The following is a 22,567-nucleotide window of genomic DNA, read 5'->3' as shown; positions in this document are numbered from 1 at the left end:
GTGGGGAACACTACCATCCTATCCATCCTAACCAAGTTCCATGAGCTAAAATGTTCAGCACTGTCTACTGACATCTTTTCTTTTTAAAGAGGGAGGAAAGAATGCATACAAGCAGTGCATGGTGCGGTGGACTCATTGGGCAGCCATTGTCCTGGCCCCTAAAGCTTTCATGGCTAGTCCCAGGAAGTAAGCAATGCCTCCCCAAATACCAGCCCTCAAAGCTCACAAGGCCTTAAGAAAAGCAAAAGCACCCACCCCAATCCAACAAACTATTTGCATAGCAAAGCAGAGCCTGTGGGCCTGGGGAGGGAGTGACCTGTGGTGATGCTTATGCTCTCCTCTCCCAGGTACTAAAGGGGTATGATTTGCCAGGCAGGGTGAGGCCCTCACAGTCATCACTAGAGAAACACACACACACACACACACACACACACACACACACACACACACACACAACAAAAGAAACAAACAAACAAAAAAATGGAGTCCCTTTCCTCATCGTTTTGAATTTCAGCACATCTATGTGTGGCAAAAGCCTCATGAAACTTCACCATCAGCACCATTCTTAACTCTGATAAGCAGAAATAAGGTAATTTATAATACCTTGGGTTTGTCCCCGCTGACTACCCCCTCTGCCTATCACTTTTTTTTTTGGTTCTTACTAATTTCGGATGCTCTCCTTTAAAACAATAATGACCGAAAAAAGGAGAAATGATGATTATAAAACATTATCCACAGAGGCATAAGACAAAGCAAAAAGTGCATGAGAGCACACATAATAAAGACAGAATACCCTCACCAGCACAGGGAAGAACACAGGTTACTTTAGGATGACCAGGGCACACTGTTACCAAGGCTTCCCTGCGTGTTGGCTTAGGACAACACAAAGGGTGTCAGAGCCTGGAGAGGGGTGGCATGAGGAATGGGAAGGGTCGAGACATGAGGTTCGTGCTTGAGGCTGTGAAAAGAAAAGTCCTGTCAGAGACCTAAAGACGCTGAGGAACATGTCATCCCCGCTCTACCTGGAGGCGCTGGGCGTGGACGTTCCCAGCATCATCCAGGCTGGAGCGGGTGGAGCGGGTGGGGCTGGAGCAGGAGGCGGAGGGATTCCATCTACCGCTGCTGCGGAGGGAGATACCTGCCCTTAAGGAGTGGGAGGTTGACCTGGGGTCCCAAGATATTTCCCGGCACTGACAGCACACCAGGAAGGGCGTGGATGTTGGCTGCAACGGTGGGAGTCTTGCAGCCTGACTTGTGCTGCTTGGGTATTATTAAAGCTGGACTTGGCTGGGGCAGGTGGGGCGGTAGCATCCTATACTGCATCAGAGGGGAGAGAGGGGGCTGCTGGCGAGGCAGTGTGTTCTTCTGTGGCGGCCAGGGTTTGGCTGAAGCTGAGCAAGAACAGGTGGCTAAGTTTCCTTTAGAAATGTTATGCTCCACTTCCTTGTTCCCAGTATCACTTTGTCTTTCCAAGTATCAGTGGGTTCCTCGCTCGCCTCAGTTCCCTTTTCTTCTGATTTGGTATCCTCACTAATTTTGAAATACTTTTTCTTCTCACTGTTTTTTTCATTGTCTCAGTCTTGTGCTTTATCACCTTTATCCATTTCATTTTCTCCTTTGTTTTCTGCCTTTTCAGGCTGTTGACCATCAGTATCTGTTTCCATTTTTTCCTCTTCAGCTCCTTCAAGATTTCCTGGCTCATGGGGCCCTTGCCTGCAATGCAGCTGCTCTTCAGGCCTTAAATGCATCTTGTACTTTCTTGACATGAACTTGAACCAATTCCAGGGGTACCTCCTCCCGGACCCAAAGCCCCTTTTGCTGCCGAGGATTCCGCAGATGACAAAAAGGCAACACTGTTCATGACTGGGTTTCCTGACTGACTCAAGGGGACAGGCTGGTAGGCCAGGGGGACCATCTGAATTCTCAAGGCACAGGTCCTCAATGGAAAGCCTCAAAAAGTGGAGGATGCATTTATCCTGAGTATGACTCCCAACGTGTTCCGATACTTTGTTCCAATCATTCTTGTCCATCTCCAGGGCATCCAGGAGTACCTGGGTCTCCTGCTCAGTCCATTCTCTTCCAGCACTGGCACCTTTCCTCTCTGCTAAGGTTTTCTTGGAGTAAATGTCAACACAGAGACCGAAGTTCTGCAAATCAATTGGTTTTTCCTTGTTCTTCTCAGGCAAATTTAATATCTGCTGAACAGCAGGAACCATGAGGTGATTGAAGATGTAGAGGCACAAGCCCAGAGACAATACATTGAAATGAGGAGTAGGAGGAGGTCCCATTGTCATGGGTTGACTTTCGAGATCCACTTGGTAATTAACAAGTGCCCACTTCTCTGGAAAGTCATGAACCCTAATCACAGCATGCACATCTCCAGTCCAGTTCCTCCAATAAGCAGTGCTGGTCAAATATTCCTGGGGGTTTATGTGATATGTGCCAATCATAAAATTTTGTTGTGCCAAATATATCTCTGGAGTCTTGGATTTGTTTTTTTACATTGAAAAACTTGGAAAGAGCACACCATTCAATCACATGAATATAGTGATAATCAAGCCGCGATGCATAGGTAGGAATAATAATGTGATTTGTCTGCTCTGTCTCATTATCTTCACCAGGGTCAACTGACCCTGATCACCTTTGCTGGGATCTTCATCTTCCTTTCCTCCTGTTGTGACTGTTTCTTCATCCTGCTCATTTAGATCGGCTATAGTTTATCTTTAACAGGTGTATTTTCACTATGTTTCTTTGAATTTACAATTTTTGGAAGTACCACTTTCTCTGTGTTGGATGCAGGTATTGGGTTTTCCATATCCTTGATAAGATCTTCTTGCTCATCTTCCTCTTTCTGACTTCTTCACGTCCCATAAAGACTAGCTTGGCCATTTTTCCCAGTCTTCTTCCGTGATTCTGTGGGTGGGGAAGGTGTAGAAGAAGGTGAATGTTTCTTCTTTAAAGCATCAGCTGATGGCTTTCTATTTCTTTTCTCTGGACTTCTGACTGCTCTTCATTCTTTGTTGAAATTTGCTGTAAAAAACTCATGGGCTTCCAGTTCTTGTCCACCTCATAATCCTCCTCATTCATCCATTCATTAAAAACATCAGTGTCCCAAATCCATTTTCCGTAAACCTTCTATGGCTTTTCCGGAATTAGTGGATCTTCAATTTCTGCATCAACATCATCACTATGGACCCAAGTATTGTAACTGTCCAGGTAAAACCCCCAATGTACCTGCTTGTCTTTTCTCATCATGGGTCTCAACCACTCATCTTTCTGTAAGGAAAGATATGGATAAATGTCGTGGGAGGCTTTTGACTTCTCATCAGTAAATGTCCCCTAATGTCATTTAATGATATCTTTCAATTTGTTAGCCAACTTCAGATCAATGTCTGGAGTAAGGTAGATGTTGGGTCTGACCAGACAATTGCTCTGCACCAATGCTTTTTCAGTGTTTATAAATATCTCAATGTTCCAATCCATTTAGGATGGACTCTGTAGATCAAACCTCTGCTATCCCTTTCCATTTATATACTTGTAAGCATCCCCAAGAATGTGACTCTGGTGCCTCCAGCTTTGAAATCCATGAAACATATTGCAGGGAGTTTGTTGAAGGCGGGGTTGGTGACAGGTTTCTTAAAGGCATCTTCTTGGAAGTGAAGAAGCTGTACCACCAGTCCAGTCAGCATTTTATTGGTAGGTGCATCTGCATGAACATACTTCTTATAGTGCTTGCCCAGCCAGTCCTGCACTCAATCCAACTGGTACACCATCTCTGGACTGTCCCTGAACTTGTTGGCCAGCCCCATCATTCTGTCAATAAATGGCCAAGCCTTCAGCCACTGCCTAGCATCAGCTGTGCCACCCACCAGACCCCACCCCCGTAGCCCCTGCTGCCTCAGCCATTATTGCCATCTGTCATCCCCACTGCCTGGTATGTGCTGACCATTGTGGAGTTCTCATTTACACCTTCATGTGCATGCAGCTGCCAATGTATGTCTCTTTTATTGTGATTTCTTTGACTCTTTTTGGTCAATGACATAGTGTTGCATGAGCATTGGTTTCTGAAGCTGGAAGGAAGGTAACATGGGCCCACTGAGAAGTGGTTGGAAAGTAGGTATCTAACTTCTTGCCCATTACTCTCATGTTGATGACTCTAGAAGAGAGGTGTGCTGGATGGGGTCAACTGCCACTCAGTCGCTCCTTGCAGGATGTGAAAAAAAGACTTGAGATTTCTTTGGTCTCAGTATTTCAATGCTAATTTCTTTTTCTTTTCTTTTTTTGGTACGTGCCCCTAGCAGGAACCGAACCTGGGACTCTCTGGTCCGCAGGCCAATGCTCCAACTGCTGAGCCAAACTGGCCAGGGCTCAATGCTAATTTCACAGACATTTTAATGTAGTCTATGTGTGACACCATGCACATTACATGTGTTTATGTTTTCATTACTGGAAGAGAGTCTGCACCATGGTAAAGAATTTTTTACTTGACTTTGAGCTGCAACTTTATCTCTGCTTCACCATGACTGTCGTCCTTTTCATTCGTCATCATCTTTGTTATCTTGGGGACTCTGGCTGGTTAATGGTTCCTGATGGTGTCATCAGAGTTTCCCATTCACTGTTCATTCTTACCTCTGATCTTGAGCCCCTTTCTGCAGTATCAGTATCACTTTGTTGGCTCACAATCCTCAATGTAATGTATTGATTATAGCAGTAACTCTATTCACATTTATTTATTTTGTGGGAAATGGTTTAAGCAGAAGAATCCACTGAACTGTTGAATTTAACCACAGACATTTAGAGATGGGAGGGAACTTAGACATCTGTCAGTGTATAGAAAAGGACATTGAGTTGATAGTTCCTAAAAGATGCTTATAGAAAGATGATATTACAGCATTTTCTGGCATTTTTGGATGCTTTTAGGCTGAACCATCTTACTTATCCCGTTGGTCTCTTTTCATACTCTATTATAAGATCCTAAACCCCAGTACTGAAGTTTTCTTTACTGTCTCACACACACCTACATTCTGCATTTATAACTTTCTTGATACTGTTTCCCTCTTGGAATTTCCTTTCTCCCCGTTTCCACCCATCCAAATCCTACTTGTCTTTCACCTGATGTCCTTATTACAAGATTCAACTCCTTGAAGAAGCTTTCCCTTGATATTCAGTCGGATTATAAAATTGTACGAGGCATTTCAATGGGAACGTAACTCAATCTAACAAATATTTGTTAAACCTCTGTTATATTTTAATTTGTACTGGAGTCTGAGGGAATATAAAAAGAGGAAAAGAATCTTGGCCGGTATGGCTCAGTTGGTTGGAGCATTGTCTCTGACACCAAAAGGTGGTAGGTTTGATTCCTGGTCAGGGCACATACCCAGGTTAGGATGCATACAAGAGGCAACCAATTGATATTTCTCTCTCACATCGATACTTTCCTCTGTTTCTCTCCCCACCCCACCCTTCCTCTCTCTCTAAAAAAAAGAAGTAGAAAAAGATTTAATAGGCACACAAAAACTGCTTGTGTAAGTAATCAAGTTCCTTCTGCTTTCATGGACTTTATGATCTAGTTGAGAAGACTATATGTAACAGGACATAACAGCTGGAAACAGATAAATAACACTTGGCAGTCCCCTACCTCACCATGACATTTGATGTCTCAATCACTTTGCATATATTATTCTTGTAATTTAAAATATCCTCTACATTTCTCAATTAAAGAAGCCTTCTCTGGAACTTCAGATGGCAAAATAAGGGACCTCTTTTCCCCATAGTCTTCCCAAAATTGTTATTGTGTGTTGACACATCTGTTTTTTTCCACTAGACTGTGAGCTTCTTGTGGGCAGCGCGTGTCTTATTTATCCTTATAACCTCAGTACTATGCACAGTGCTGGGAACATTGTATGTGTTCAACAAATATTTATTAAAGGAAGAAATGAACTAGTACTAAAATGAGAAATCATAAAATAAACACTTTAGTGAGCTCAATATAGAATAGTAAGTCTTTATGAAGGGTTGGGTATTGATCTGGACTTTTCTTTAAAGAAATACAAGATTTAAATGGATGATGTTATTAATACTCATTGGTAGCTAATGTTTATTTTGTACTCATAATGTGCCAGGTACTGTTTTACTTGACTCTTTCTGTATTAAATAATTTATTCTTCCCCTAAATCCTATGAAGTAGATTCTATAATTATCCCCATCATATAGATAGGAAAACTGAATCATGTAGTGAATATAGCAACTTGCCTGTGGTCACACAGCTAGTGAGAAAATCTAGACACTTTTCCTCCAGGGTTCATGTCTTACCAATGCTACGTTGCCTCAGGAAGAAGACACAATACAAATAAAGAAATTAAACCAGGAATATATTGTTTTATGTTTTTGGAACCAATGGCAAGTTTGAGTGTCTGGAGACCTGGAAAGGTGGGGGTTGAATCAGGTCAAACAAAGGATTGAATATTGATGACAGAGGTTCACACTTCATTTTCAAGGAATTGAGAAGAAGCTGAAAGTTTTCAGAAGTAGGATGTTTTAGAATAGGTGTGGTTGTGAAGACTACGTCAAGAAGATTATGTTACAACACACTGTCACTTTACCAAGAAGAGAGCAGTACATAGAATTTGGGTGGCATAGGAGAGACTAGAAAGAAGTGATTATTATGAGAGATGTTTTTACAGTAGAAATCCAGGACTTAAAGCCTAGCTTGGGATGAAAAATGAAAGGGAGAGATCAAGAATAATGCCAGGGTTTTTGGCTTAACAGAGAAATGGTCGTATCACCACTCGAAATCAAGGTATTGTGAAACTGAGTTTTGGAGAAAAATAGTGTTTAGCTTTAGTCATGTTCAGTTTGAAGTAAAGGCTTGAGGTGTCAGAAAAATGTCCAGTACAAAGCTGAAGATATGGGAACTGGGTAAGAAGAAAAATAGTTCTGGTTAGGAGTCAGCTGAAGAGAATGATGGGCCAGTGAAGGAGACAGAAGATGTGTTTGGAGAGAGAAGGGGAATAAGGCTAATGAAGTATCATTAAAACCAAAAGTTTTAAAAAAACCAACAATAGTGGTTAATAGCATTAATTGGATAAGGGAAGGAGAAGTGAGCAATAACTTGGGAAGGCCACTGGTTTGGCTAAAAGGAAGACAGTTGGGAATTTTGAGTTTAGGCAGAGTGGTGGGGAAGGAAGATAAGACTTAAAGGGTTTAAGAAAAAGGGCAGGAAATTACTAAAGTGAAAACAATTAAGAACGTGTATCATCTATAATGTTTACCATTGTATTTTGTACATAACAGGTATGTAATAAATTTTGCAAACTAAGTGACTTGATTATGTTTGACAGGTGGAAGGAACCGAATGCTGAGAGAGAGAGAGAGAGAGAGAGAGAGAGAGAGAATTGTTGCAGGTTGGAGGGAAAAGAGAGCTATTAAGGAAGAAAGGAGGAGAAAGTAGAGAACAAAAGGAGGAGGAGGTAAAGGGAAAAAAGGAAGATAGAGGCAGTTTTCTCCAGAAGATGAAGAGGGACATGATTTGGTACATGGGAGATAGGAGAGAAGAGGACCAATATCTAATAAAAATGGGGAGGAAGAAAGGATATTTATAGGGGCAGAGATGATTTAGGATGAAGCTAAGGGAGATGAGCAATTTTGTGCTGGCAAACTTAATGTTAAAGATGATACATATATGTAATTCTCTCAGAACAAGTTGCTGTGTTAAACTTATATCAACAAAGACCACTGGGATAATATATACCTTGACTTTGAAGTTCATGTGCAAGTTAAATTTGCTTGAGCCTTCAAAAATGCTAAAGATGGTTGGGTGTGGCCTCAGCGCATGGCTAAGATAACACACAAGATTCGGACCAACCCTGCCCAACATCAAGGGCAGGGCTCTATTTTCCAGTCAAGAAAGTTAATCTCAGCATCTCCCTGTGTTTTTTGGAAAAAAACGTGGCTGCTTGCCCTTGGCTTTAGAAAGCCATGTCTATTATTCTTTTTACCTTTCTTTTTTTCTTTCAAACTCAAAAGCTAAAGCTACTGATTTTTCAAGGTAGGGGGATATGAGTAGGAGTTTCAGTCTGTCACACTGTGGAACGGCTTTTCTAGGCCTTTGTTTTCTCATCAGATATATAAAGGGGTTGGACTTGAAGACATCTTTGGTATATTTCTGGATTAAAAATGCTTCTCAAGTGGAATAAAAAACTCTGGCTTTTATTAGCTCTAACAAGGCAACTCAACCACCTTCCTTCTTTGTAGATGCTCTTATGATCTGATAGAGAAAATACAAAAATTGCAAGCCAGCTATCTCTGAAATCACCTGGAGAGACTGCAAACTAGGATCTTAGACACTAATATGCTTCAAAAAGACTGCAGGGGTTTAATGAACAATCTTGCCTTGACTCTCTTCCCTTCATTTTCCTGTGTAATGTTAAGGTTCAACACAGAAATTGTTTTCAAACTTCTAGGCCATGACACTTATCTAGAAGATTCTGTATGTGCCAAGGTGGTCCTGAGCAGGCTCTTTGGAAGTAGATTTAGGGAGAATTGAACAGAATAAATGTACTCTCATCTTTTTTTACAGAGTTGTTTTACATGAGGCCTCAGAATGATGGTGACTCAGAGCAAAATGTGGTTCCAAAATTTGGTTACTGGATTAAAATATACATGTAGAAAATAATATATTAATATAGGAGGTCCTTTGATACTTGTGGGATTTCTTTCTATATGCTAGCTGCATTACTATCATGATATTTATGTAGAAAGCTATAAATCCCTGGTTACTTACTATTTGGATTACGGGCATCCTTCTAGGGTAATAAAATTTTATTTTTGGAAATAGTTTGGTGGTTTTGGGTATGGGTACCTCTTTCATATAAGTTAAGGTGCTCTGCCATGGTATCCTCTTAGACTGTCTTTCTACCATTAGCTGAGAAGACAATTGCAGACCTTTGAATGGTAGGAGCTGGGTCATATGACACCCAAGATTACATTGCTTTCTGTTTAGTGTCAGTCCTAGACTGCTCACACCCTGCATTGCTGGGCGGTGTCTCTGAGTGATTATAGTGTAAGCGATGATTTTTAGCAGGTTGAATATTAACTGTCATCCTAATACAGATGACATCCCAATGTACATATTTATCTCTGACTTTCTTGCACTCTAGTTTGACATATCTAATTCCTGGACCTTTCCACAATGATGCATTGCTTTCCATGCAAACACAGCATATCTAAAACTGAACCCAACAGCTTTTTTTCCAAACAAATTTCTTCTGTTCATTTACCTAATTTTGTCAACAAGTACCTCCATTTTTGCTCTCACCCAGCCTATGACCTATGTGTCATTTTTGATTCCTGGTCACCATCACCGAATATAACCAAGCACCAATGACTTGTCCATCTTTTCCATTCTAGCTGTCACCTCTGCAGCTCATACCCTGTTAGCTCGTATCAACACTATTGCAACAGCCTCAATGGGTCTCTGCCTCTGCTCTAGCCTTGCTCCTAGTCATTGCATTCTGCACTGATATGCTAACATCCCAAAGTGGCACTTGATCACCCCATTCTTAACTCAGATGTCTTCAATGTCTCCCATTGCCTTTCTAGTAAAATCCATGTGCCTTTTCTTGGCATTAAAGGCTCTCCATGATTGGTATCAGCCATCTTCATCTACTTCTCTGTTACATAAATAGAATGCTCTGCTAGACTCCAGTAAACCCTTACACTAAAAGTGCTTTCCTTCATTTTAGCCTGTCTAAATTTGCCCCAGACTTCAAGGCCTAGCTAAAGGCCACCTTGCACAAAAGCCTCAAGAATCATATCATTTGGCAACAAAGCCTCTTTTATATGACTATCAGTGAATCTTGATAGGGCTCACAAACCATACATAGCTTTGGAGTGTAGCTAATTATGTACCTGCCTTAAAATTTCTCCTAGAAGGAAAAGGCTGCATCTTTTACATCTTCCCAACTCCCAAGAACCTAATACTTTAAGTCCTATTATTTAGTTGCTGAATGAATGCATGACTTTGTCATGGCAGAAGTTAGAATACCAAAAAACAATTTTTCTGACACATCAAAATTTATTTTCAGAAAATACTTACTGATCATTTTGATAATTTTTCTCTCTTAAGAAGAATTAATGACTTAGGTCTAGGTGCTCAGATAGGACTTTTTGCTACTGAACTATTTGACCTTTGAATTACTTTCTGATAGTTTCAGGTAGCACAATAATTATAGTTGACATACATTATATTAGTTTCAAGTGTGCAACATAATTATTTGATGTTTATATACCTTACAGAATGATCACCACAATAAGTCTAGTAATCAACTGTCACTGTATCAAATTATTATATTATTGACTATATTTCTTATGTTATACATTGCATTCCTGTGAATTACTTAATTTATAACTCGAAGTTTGTAACTCTTAATCTTATTTACCTTTTTCACCCATCCTACCACCTCCCTCCCCTCTAGCAACTATCAGTTTGTTATCTGTATCTATGAGTTTATTTCTGTTTTGTTTGTTCATTTGTATTGTTAGATTCCACATGTAAATAAAATCATATAGTATTTGTCTTTCTCTGTCTGACTGATTTTACTTAGCACAATACTCTCTAGGTCCATCCATGTTGTTGCAAACAGCAAGATTTCATTCCTTTCATGGCTTTGCAATGTTCCATTCGTCTATCAATAGACACTTAGGTTGCTTCCTTATCTTATCTAAATAATGCTGCAATGAATATAGGGGTGCATATATATTTTCTTTAAAAAAAATTTTTTTCTTTTATTGATATTAGAGAGAGAGGAAAGGAGAGGGAGAGAGAGAGAGAAACACCGATGAGAGAGAACATTGATTAGTCGCCTCTTGCATGTCCCCCACTGGGGATTGGGCCCACATCCTGGGCATGTGTCCTGACCAGGAATTGAACTGGTGACCTCTTGGTGCATGGGTTGACGCTCAACCACTGAACCACACAGGCCAGACTATATTTTCTAATTAGTGTTTTCATTTAAGAGGACAAGGAAAGTGTTCTCTATACTACAGTGTCTGCCTGTGTAGAAACACAGATCAGGGTAAAATGTAGAGCTTAATGTTGACCAACAGCAGCTTGTTCAGTAAATTTACTATTTCTATTCAATTTCTGTTATTACCTGTAATCATATGTACTTGTTTGAACTAAGATCTCTCTAGATTTCACTTAAAAATCACACTTTCTGTTAATAAGAGTTAATATGCTTGATGTAACTGATAGTTGTACAACACACACAGTCTTGGGGGCTGGAGTGGCTGGTTGATTGTCCTGACTATTTCTCTTGACAGAAGTAATTGCTTCTGTCATGGCCTCCCCTACACAATTCTCTTTCCATCTGTTTCTGGTAACCTCACTCTCCCCTTGCCTCTTTATATATAAGGGTGGCCATAACTTTGCTGCTATGAACTACAGCTTCTAATACTACTCTTTATGGTTTCACGCCTTTGTAAATAGTCCTTTTATAAGTAAAATCCTCCTACTATTACCTAATTTTCAATGTGTCATCTGTTTTCTGCTGGGATCCTGAATGAGACAACATATATAAATACATATACCCTGATTTATTTCAACGTCTCATTTTTGATAGGCTTTCCTTAAATCTCTATTCCTTGTGAAAATGGAGAGAGTTTCAAGATGACAGTCGACAGAAAACTAGATGAAATGACCACAGAGTTATTTTAAAAATGTAGTTTGCATAACTTTTTTTGTTTTTTTCACTTAACATGAGTTTTAGCGAGTCTGGAGCCATTCAAAGTGTGAGAAGTCATTTATAGCTCTGTTTTTATCTCCCTAGTAGCTCAAAGAGGATGGTGAAAGATGCTATAGTCTGATGAGTGTTTTGTACACTTTCTCACATCTGTAAGAGGACAAACCACCATCTAGAGTTACCACAGCCAGGGATGGCTGAGTCTTCCTTTCCTCCCAGTTTGTCTTACAGCTAGCTTCCTTAGCAAACTTTGGATTGGTCTGTGGGGCAGCATCTTCTTAGGGAGAATGAAAAGGAGAAAGTAATCATGTCCACATGTTGAAGGGCATCCTGGGGCTGAGCAGGAAATAAACTCAGAAGGAAGTTACAGTAACTTCACCAGCTCTGTGGTCACGAGGGAGGTGTTCTTTTGTGGAAGCAAACTAGTGGCATCTTCACAAAATGTTCACAATCATCATAGGGCAACACGGTTGAAAATAGAAAGCTTTCGTTTACTTTGGTTTCTGCTTAACATGTAAAATTCTGTCCAGTCAGAACTTTAAAAAGAAAAAAAATGTGATTAGGATTTTCCAACCTGATTTTTAAACTGCAAAAGAAACTCTGATTGGGATGTGCAGAGATGGAACCCAATAAAGTACTTAAGAGATTCTGAAAAAAAAAAAAAAAAAAGCCCTGGCTGGTTTGGCTCAGCGGTTGGAGTGTCAGCCTGCAGTCCAGAGAGTCCCAGGTTTGGTTCCCGCTAGGGGCATGTACCAAAAAAAAAAAAAAAAAAAAAAAAAAGATATTCTGAAGGGAAGTCACATTGCTAATCAAATATCTACTATATCTTTTCTACTGCATTCTTAACTTACCAACACAGATTTCAGTATTGAGTTCTGCCTACTCTACTCACTGATTCACCAACCTCTATGTGGCATTTTATTTCCCTATGGTGCTATGATAAAGAAAAGGAAATATGAAATATGGTAAATTAAACATGACAAATAAATACAATTCACAAAGACTGTGAAGTTAAGAATTTGCCCAGATGAGGTTTAGACTGAAGAGTGACTTTATGTATTGACTAATGTTTATGTTCAAACCATTTTATACACTTGGACAAGCTGAAATGGAAGAGCTGCCATGGTATAACTATTGCTTGTGGATTTGAAATAATCTTTGAGGCATTTCATGTGACCATATTATCTGTAGGCCTTGTCTGGGATCCATCTAAGACTTTCAGGAAGTCTTTGCAATGGTAAACAAAATGTTTTGTGAATGTGCCTTTGAGGCACAGAACATTTGGAGACATAGTTTTTCTAAATATGATCATGAAATCAAGCCAATTTTGCTAAATTCACAATATTGGTTTTCTATTCATTTATAGTTTAAAACATTGCTCTTAGAACCATAAATTAAAAATAGATAAATAAATAAATAAATAAATAAATAAATAAAAACCTTAGCTCTTCCACTATTTGTGTGACCTTGCTTAAAAAGTTTTTACTTCATTCGTCTCTTCTATAAAACAAGGGATTGGCTTAGATAATCTCCTGCTCTTCATAGCTGAGTGCTTTTTGCAGGATGAGACCCAGTAAAATGGTGGAGAAAATAGAATTTATCTGGTCCTATCTTTTCCCACTCCATATACTCCCCTGCTCAATGCTATTCTCTTCCCTAATTCTCAATTCAGCCATGTAGTACTATCCAATTATCAAGCTCATCTTTGAGAGGATCTAAAATGAATCACTGAAATTGTGTTGAAATTTTGACGCAACCTGGCAGAGAGAAAACAATAGATTGGAAGTCATGAGGCATGAACCAACTCTTAAGGGTCACTTACTTGTCCTATAACATTGGGCAAGTCACTTGACCTCATTGACCTCAGGTTTTCCACCTATAAAATGGTCATAAAGATGAATATCTTGCCTATTTACTTCACATATTATTATGGAGTTCATATGAGAGAAAATAGGAGAAAACACTTTGTAGCCCTATATATGTAAACCATAATTACTAATTTAAATCACCATGTTCCCCACATTACATTTTAGGTTTCACCGTATTTTAAAATCTAAGCATTAAAGAGTTGAGGAAAAGGATCCTTTTAGGGTCTAAGTTTTTTTTTGTTGTTGTTGTTGTTGTAGTTGTTTTTAATCTATCCTCACTCAAGGACATTTTTTTTTTTTGTATTTATCTTCAGATAGAGTGGGAAGGAGAGAGGGAGAAAGAGAGAGAGAGAGAGAAACATTGATGTGAGAGAGACACATCGAGTGACGACTGGTTGCCACCCACACAATCCCAACCGGGGCCTGGGACAAACTGCAACAGAGGTACGTACCCTTAGCGGGAACCAAACCAAGGACTCTCTAGTCCATGAGCTGACGCTCTAACCACTGAGAAGAACCGGCCAGGGCTAGGGTCTGAGTATTTCTGGTACTTGGAGCCACGCCTTATAGGTGGTTATCCACTCCACCTGTGCAGAGAGTTGACTTGGTTATTAATACAGTAACTGACCTATTTGCAATAGGTAGAAAGGGAAAGATTTTTTGTTGTAACCAAACTTCCTCCCCCACTCCATTCTCATGGAAGCACAAGCAACTTTCAATTTTCCAGAAGTCAACTAGTACAAGATTCACAGATTATCTGTGGGAAATCTTTTAGCTCTCACTGTCTTGTTCATAAGCAGCAGATAAGTACATTCTCACCTCTAATCTTACTCTTCATGTTATCTGTTGTCAAGGAGGAACTGTGAGGGAAAGAGGTTTGAGGTTACTGCTTCCTGTCTCCACACCTTTAGCTGGTTTAGCTGCTAGGAAAGACTTTGAAAAGCAAAGCACTAAATTCATCATCAAAACAGTTTGTCAATTCAGTTATCCAAATGTCAGTGAAGGCAATTTTTTGATACTGTAAGCAAATACAATTGATGAGTTGACAGTGTTTCTCTTTTAACCTAGTAGGTTTGACCTAGGTAGACTTTGCTTAACTACTCACAAAAGGAAAAAAACACAAATATTTATGTAGAAAAGGCTAGATCTACAAAGACCAAATTAGCCTGAGAACGATGCTTTCCATTCCTAGCACAAACTGTAAAGCAAGAAGGAATAAAACAGAAGTTAAATATTTGTCTACTTTCTTCTGAGTGTAGATATATCCTTAAATTATTTGAAGTACTGTGGATTCCTTAAAACTCAGAGAACCAAAATACATATAAAAGCTAAGTAGCATTTGATGTATGGTTATTGTTTGCTTTAACTTATACATGTTATTACTCTACTCCTGTTGAGTAAGTGGTGTGCATTTTTACACATGCTCCATTTTAAGAAAAATAAGAGAAATCAGAATTATTGTGTTTACTAAAAGTCATAATCATCACAACATATTCAATACCACTTAGAGCAACTGATTATCTTTTTCAACAGCTAAAAGTGAATTTCCTTCCTTTAGTTTCTCTCCAAAGCAGATGTAGATTTTGAAGACGTGTGAGATGGTTTTTCACTTACATTTCTTTGAATGATTGACATGAACCAAGTGCTATAAGCATATAAATGTTGAAAAACAAGACTATAGGCCAATCCTAAACTCAGGTTGAACCCTAATCTAGGAGGCTGTTAGTCATACATTATCACATATTAAGCAAACTACTTCAAGTATAGCATCTATGTTTTAAGGATCATCTAATTTAAAAGTTATATGTATAGACATAGAAGAGGTATTGGCATTGACAGATAAGGTAGACATCTCTTTTTCATTAAATGCAAACATTTTTTCATGCTTCCCCTCCCCCCAAAAATATTAGCACAAAGACTCACATACAATAAAGGACTTTCTCTAAAAATAAGTTCTCATCAGAAGAAATAAAAATTCTGAGGGATCCAAGATGGCACTGGAGGAGGTGAATGTTATACTCACCCTCTCTTAGGACCAAACTGGAATTACAGCTAAAATATAGAGCAATTAACTTGAATAAACAATGGAAGATTAGTTGAGGGGAAGTCTTATAACCAAGGATTTACAAAAGAAGCCACACTGAGACTGGTAGGAAGGACAAAGATGCCAAAGGTCTGGTCAATGATCCAGCAGGTGGTAGCTGAGATTTTGGAGGGATATCTCAGCTGAAAAGGTTCTCTCTGAGAAGAGTAAGGTCTCAACCCAAGATGGGCTTTTCAGCCCAGAGCATCAGAACAGGGAAGAGGCACTCACATTACATCTGACTGTGAAAATTGGTGGAAATTCTGTTCACCAGGGAGATACAAGTGCCCTCTTAAAGGGCCAATGCACAAAAATCTCATTCATAGCCACTCAACCTGGGCTCCAGCAAAGGCAGGGTGGAGCGGACTAAAGTCACAAGAGGAGAGACCAGGATTTGTGACTCTGGGGAGAGAGCTGGGAGCACAGCCACCAGGATCCCTGTGCCGAGTTTCCCTACCAAACCATAGACTACATCTTTCTTGGGTGGAGCACATCTCTCCTATGGCATCAATCTGGGGTAATGCAATAACCCCACCCTGCAGATGTCCTGTTGCCCCACCCTGTGGAGCTTGCACTCTGCTGAGGAGTTAGGTGCCTGGGCTGGGATGCAGGATCAGGGGGTATCAATGACTGAGTTGTGTGGCTTAGAGATGAGGAACATTTCCCCCACTTTCCCATGGACTTGACTGGTGCCTCCCCCTCATAGGAGATCCACTAGAACTACCCTTAGGGCTCCCAGTGGCCCCAACGTCCCAACTCCTGGTGGTTCTGCCCTGCTGAGGTCTGAGCAGAATCCAGGACAGACTGAATTGTGTGGCTCTGGGGAGGGAGCCACTCCCCTCACCTTCCCCCAAGCCTAACTGGTACCTCCCCTTCAAGAGAGATCCACTAGCCCCATTCTCTCAACTCCTGGTGGCCTTATTCTGCTGAGATCTGGCTCCAGGAAGAATCTGGGACAGATTGAGTTGTGTGGATAAGGACAAGAAATATTTTTACTTCATATGCCTGACTTGTGCAGAACCATCTCTTCACAAGGCCAAATCTTGGTCTATTTGGGCCTGATAAACTCTGAAACCCAACACCATCACAAAGGTATGTGAACACCCAGTGGGTGGCACTAGACTTGGTATACCCTGGGACATTTGTTAAGTGGCCTCAGACCCAGCACTGGCACTGAGTTTAAACCCATATCTGTTTGGTGAACACCACTAACCTATACCTGGTGACTCACTGGTAATCTACCTCATATAACACAAAAAACTCCAGAGGCTTTTAATGACTGAGCCTAACAAGCAATTGGCAATCAGAGGTAAAACTTGGGGACCCTTGGGACATTTGCTAATCTACCTCCTGGGCTTGGTACTGGTAAAAGCTAGCCTTGGTGCACAGCTTGTCCTTCCCATCCATACCTGGGCCCAGCAGTGGTAGCCACAAACTGTGGATTGTTCTATAACTCCAAATAGGTTGATAAGGGCCAGTGACAATCAGCATCTGACATTGGCCTGCAACAGAGTCCTTCCCAAGAGGCCCCAAACTGACACATCCAGTGACCAGCTTCAGACAACATAGAGTAGGATCCAATTAGCTTCAAAAGCAGTATATACAAAGGGAGATCTCAGAAGGCACCAGACCCAGCTGAGGTGAATCCTGCTTCATGTGGACAGCAACTGCATAGCAGCTCATACACTTTGGTTGAGGTTGATCCTCAGAATCAGTCAGCCTGAGGGTTGATCCTACACACTAAAGGGCCAATAACAATTAAGACTCAGTTACAAATAGAAGAGCCTAAATAATGCACACAAGGAACATTCCTGGAGCTTCCAGCTCAGGTGATTAAGAAGACTGTGCCACTGGGTCCCACAGAACACCTACTATATAAGGCCACCCTACAAAGACTTGAAATCATAGAGATCTATTTAATATAAAAAACAAATGTAAAATGGCAGCCAAAATGGGGAGACAAAAAATCATGCCTCAAATTAAAGAATAGGAGAAATCTCCAGAAAAAGAGCTAAATGAGATGGAGGCAAGCAATTTACCAGATATAGAGTTCAAAAAAATGGTTATGAGGATGCTCAAGGAACTTACTAAGAACTGCAACCAAGAGACAGCAAGCATAAAAAGGACATAAAAATCATAAAAATGAACCAGTCAGAAATAAAAAATACAAGATCTGAAATGAAGAATACACTAGAAAGAAAAAACAGTAGGTTGGACGGAACAGAGGATCACATATGCAATTTGAAATACCAGCTTGCTGAAAACACACAATCAGAGCAGCAAAAAGAAAAAAAAGAATTAAAATATTTAGGATTATGTAAGGGACCTTTGGGATAACATGAAGCATAACAACAACTACATCATAGGGGTACCAGAAAGAGAAAAGAAAGAGAGAGAGCGAGAGAGAGCACGAGAGCATGCGCGCAAGGGATTTAGAACCTATTAGAAGAAACAATGACTGAAAACTTCTCTAACGGATAAGGAAAATGACACACAGGTCCAAGAAGCACAGAGAGCTCCAAGCAAGATGAAGCCAAAGAGGCCCACATCAAGACACATCATAATTAAAATGGCAAAGGTTAAAGACAAAGAGAACATCTTAAAAGCTTCAAGAGAAAGACAGTTACCTACAAGGAAGCTCCCATAAACTGTCAGCTTATTTCTCAACAGAAACAGTTCAGGCCAGAAGAGATTGGCATAAAATATTCAAAGTGATGAAAATCAAGGACCTACAACAAAGACTACTTTACCAATCAAAGCTATCATTTAAAATGGAAGAAATAAAGAGCTTCCAAGACAAGAAAAAGCTAAAGGAGTTCATCCCCACCAAACCAGTATTACATGAAATGTTAAAGGGTCTTCTTTAAGAAGAAAAAGAAGAAGGAAGCGGAAGAAGCAAAGGAGGAGAAAGAGGAGGAGGAGGAGGAGGAGGAGGAGGAGGAGGAGGAGGAGGAGGAAGAAGAGGAGGAGAAGGAGACAAGGAACATAAATGAAAGAATAAAATGACAATAAATATGTACTTATCAATAATAACTTTTAATGTAAATGGCTTAAATGCTCCAATCAAAAGACATATGTTAGCTGAATGGATAAGAAAACGATACCCACATATATGCTGTCTACAAGAGATCCACCTCAGAACAAAAGATACATACAGATTAGAAATAAAGCAATGGAAAAACATATTTTATGAAAATGTAAATGAAAACATAGTTGGGATAGACATAGAAGCACCTAAGAATGTAAAGCAAATCTTGATGGACATAAAGGGAGAGATCAACAGTAATGAAATTATAGTAGGGGATTTCAACACCCCATTGACATCAATGGATATATTTTCAAGACAGAAAATCAACAAGGAGACAGTAGCCTTAAATGACACACAATATCAGATGGATTTAATTGATATTTACAGAGCATTTCACCCTAAAGCAGCAGAATATATATTCTTTTCAAGTACACGTGGAACATTTTCTGGGATGGTTTTGTATATTAAGATGCAAAACAAGTCTCCATAAATTTAAGAAGATTGAAATTATATTAAGCATCTACTCTGACCATAATGGTATAAAATCAGAAATCAATCACAAGAAAAAAAACTGAAAAACATTCAAACAAATGTAGGCTAAGTAACATGTTACTAAACAATAAATGAATTAACAAAAACATCAATGAAGAAATCAAAAGTTACCTTAAAACAAATGAAAATGAGAACACAAGAACCCCATATCATTGGAACACAGCAAAAGCAGTCCTAAGAGGGAAATTCATAGCATTACAGGCCTACATTAAAAAAAAAAGGAAAAAAAAAAAAAGAAAAATATCAAATAAGCAATTGAACTTTACACTTAAGGGAATTAAAAAAATACAACAACAAACAAAACCAAGTGAGTAGAAGAAAGAAAATAAAGATCAGAGCAGAAACAAAAGAAATAGATTGTAAAACCAATATCAAATCAATGAAATCAAGAGCTTATTATTTGAAAAGATAAACAAGATCGACAAACCTCTAATGAGACTCATTAGAGAGAGAGAGAGAGAGAGAGAGAGAGAGAGAGAACCAAATAAATAAAAGAGGAGAAGTAACAACCAAGTCCACAGAAATACATAGGATTGTAGGAAAATACTACAAACAACCATAGGCCAACAATTTGGACAATCTGGAAGAAATGGATAAATTCCTCAAAAAAAACCCCACAATTGTACAAAAATGAATCAGAAAAAATCAGAAAATTTGAATAGAAAGATTACAACTAATGAAATTGAAGCAGTAATTAAAAAAACTCCCAACAAACATAAGCCCTAGAACAAATGGTTTCAAAGATAAATTTTACCAGACATTCAAAGAAGAACTAACACCAATTCTTTTCAAACAATTATTCTAAGTAGTTTAAGAGGAAGGAAGACTCCCAAGCTTATTTAATGAGGCCAGCATTATCTTAATTCCAAACCAGATAAAGACCCTACAAAAAAAGAAAATTATAGACTAATTTCCCTGATGAAAATAGATGCTAAAACCCTCAACTAAATATAAGCAAATTGAATCTAGCAATACATTAAAAAGTTCATACACCATGATCAAGTGGGATTTATTCTGGGGATGCAAGACTGTCGCAATATCTGCAAATCAATAAATGTGATACACCACAAACAAAATGAAGGATAAAAACCACATAATCACATCAATAGATATAGAAAAAGCATTTGATAAAATCCAGCATGCATTTATGATAAAAATTCTCAGCAAAGTGAGGATAGAGGGAGTCTACCTCAACATAATAAAGGCTATGACAAACCCAGTGCAACCATCATATTCAATGGGAAAGAACTAAAAGTGTTTCTCTTAAGTTTGGGAACAAGATAGAAATGTCCACTTTCATCACTCTTATTTAACATAGTACTGAAAGTCCTAGCCACAGCAATCAGACAAGAAGAAATTAAAGGCATCCATATTGGAAAGGAAGAAGTAAATCTGTCATTATTTGCAAATGACACGATACTGTATATAGAGAGCCCTAAAGATTCCTCCAAAACTACTAGAACTGATAAATGAATTCTGTAAAGTAGCAGAATACAAAATAAATATTCAGACATCAGTTCCATATTTGTATACCAATAATGAACTATCAGAAAGAGAAACTAAGAAAACAATTCCATTTAACCAAGCATGTAAAAGACCTGTACTCAAAAAAGTATAAGACACTGAATAAAGAAACTGAAGAAGATACAAATAAGTGGAAGCATATACTATATCCATGGATAGCAAGAATGAACATCATTAAAATGTCCATTCTACCCAAAGCTATCTACAGATTCAATGCAGTTCCTATCAAGATACCAATGGTTTATTTCACAGAAGTAGAACAAATATTCCAAAAATATATGGAACTACAAAAGACCCAGAATAACCACAGCAATTATGAGAAAGAAGAACAACATTGAAGGAATATACTGCCTGATATCAACCTATACTACAAAGCCATAGTAACCAGAACAGCATGGTATTGGCATAAAAACAGACATATAAATCAATGGAACAAACTAGAGAGCACAGAAATAAACCCATGGGCCCTGGCCAGTTGGTTCAGTGGTTAGGGTTGGCCCACAGACCAATGATTCACAGGTTTGATTCTGGTCAAGGGCATGTATTTTGCTTGCAGTTTGTCCCCGGTCCTGGTCGGGATCCTGCAGGAGGCAGCCAGTTGATGTGTCTTTCTCATCTCTCTCTCTCTCTCTCTCTCTCTCTCTCTCTCTCTCTCTCTCTCTCCCCTCCCTCACTTTCTCTCCCCTCTCTCCCTCCCTCCTTCCCACTCTATCTGAAGATAAATAGAAAAATGTCCTTGGGTGAGGATTAAAAGAAGAAAAAGAAATAAACCTACACCTTTATGGTCAATTAATATTCGACAAAGGAAGCAAGAACATATAGTGGGGTAAAGATAGTCTACTCAATTAATGGTGTTGAGAAAATGAGACAGATGTGTGCAAAAAAAGAAAGTAGACCACCTTCTTACTCCAAATACAAGAATAAAGTAAAAATAGATTAAAGGCTTAAATATTACACTTGAAACCATGAAACAATTAGAAAAAAACATAGGCAGTAAAATATCGGACATTTCTGGTAGCAATATGTTTTCTGATATATCTCCTCAGGCAAAGGAAATAAAAGAAAAGATAAACAAATTTGACTACATCAAATTAAAAAGTTTTTGCACACAATGGGAGAAAATACTTGCAAATCACCTATCTGATAAGGAACTTGATTCAAAATATGTAAAAACCTCTGATAATTCAACAATAAAAAGACAACCCAGTTAAGTGGGCAAATTATCTGAATAAACATTTTTCTAAAAAGGATATACAAATGGCTAATAAGCACATGAAAAAAATGCTCAAATTATTAGTCATTAGAGAAATGCAAATCACCACAGGAGATACAACTTTATATCCACAAGGCTGGCTATAATGAAAAAGATGAAGAATAACAAATGTTGGCAAGGATGTGGAGAAACTAGAACCCTCATACATTGTTGGCGGGAATGTAAATTGGTGCAGTTGCTTTGGAAAGCAATTTGTGAGTTCCTCAAAAAGTTAAAAAGAGTTACCATATGACCCAGCAATTCCACTTCTATGTGTACTCAAGAGACTTGAAAACATATGTCCACACAAAAACTTGTACATGAATGTTCATATCATAGCCAAAGGGTGGAAGTATCTGTTGAATGAAAAAATAAAATTGGTATATCCATACAATAGAATATTTTTCAGCCATAAAATGAAGTTCTGATATATTTTACAACATAAATGAACTTTGAAAACATTACACTAAGTAAAAGAAGACAGACACAAAAGGCCACATGTTGGATGTTTCCATTTAT

General features: G+C 38.9%; 1 protein-coding gene and 1 pseudogene across 1 annotated transcript in view; one reads left to right on the top strand and one right to left on the bottom strand.

Moving 5' to 3' along the window:
* The window catches only part of CD28 (CD28 molecule), a 38,432-nt gene that overhangs the window by 3,573 nt on the left and 12,292 nt on the right, over positions 1–22,567 (top strand). The window lies entirely within an intron of this gene.
* LOC118625508 lies at positions 1,114–4,546 on the bottom strand (annotated as a pseudogene).

The sequence above is a fragment of the Molossus molossus genome, unplaced genomic scaffold (genome assembly GCF_014108415.1).
Source record: "Molossus molossus isolate mMolMol1 unplaced genomic scaffold, mMolMol1.p scaffold_m16_p_11, whole genome shotgun sequence".
NCBI lineage: Eukaryota > Metazoa > Chordata > Mammalia > Chiroptera > Molossidae > Molossus > Molossus molossus.
Note: the sequence above shows the minus strand (reverse complement) of the source record. Positions and strands in the feature narration are given on the sequence as shown.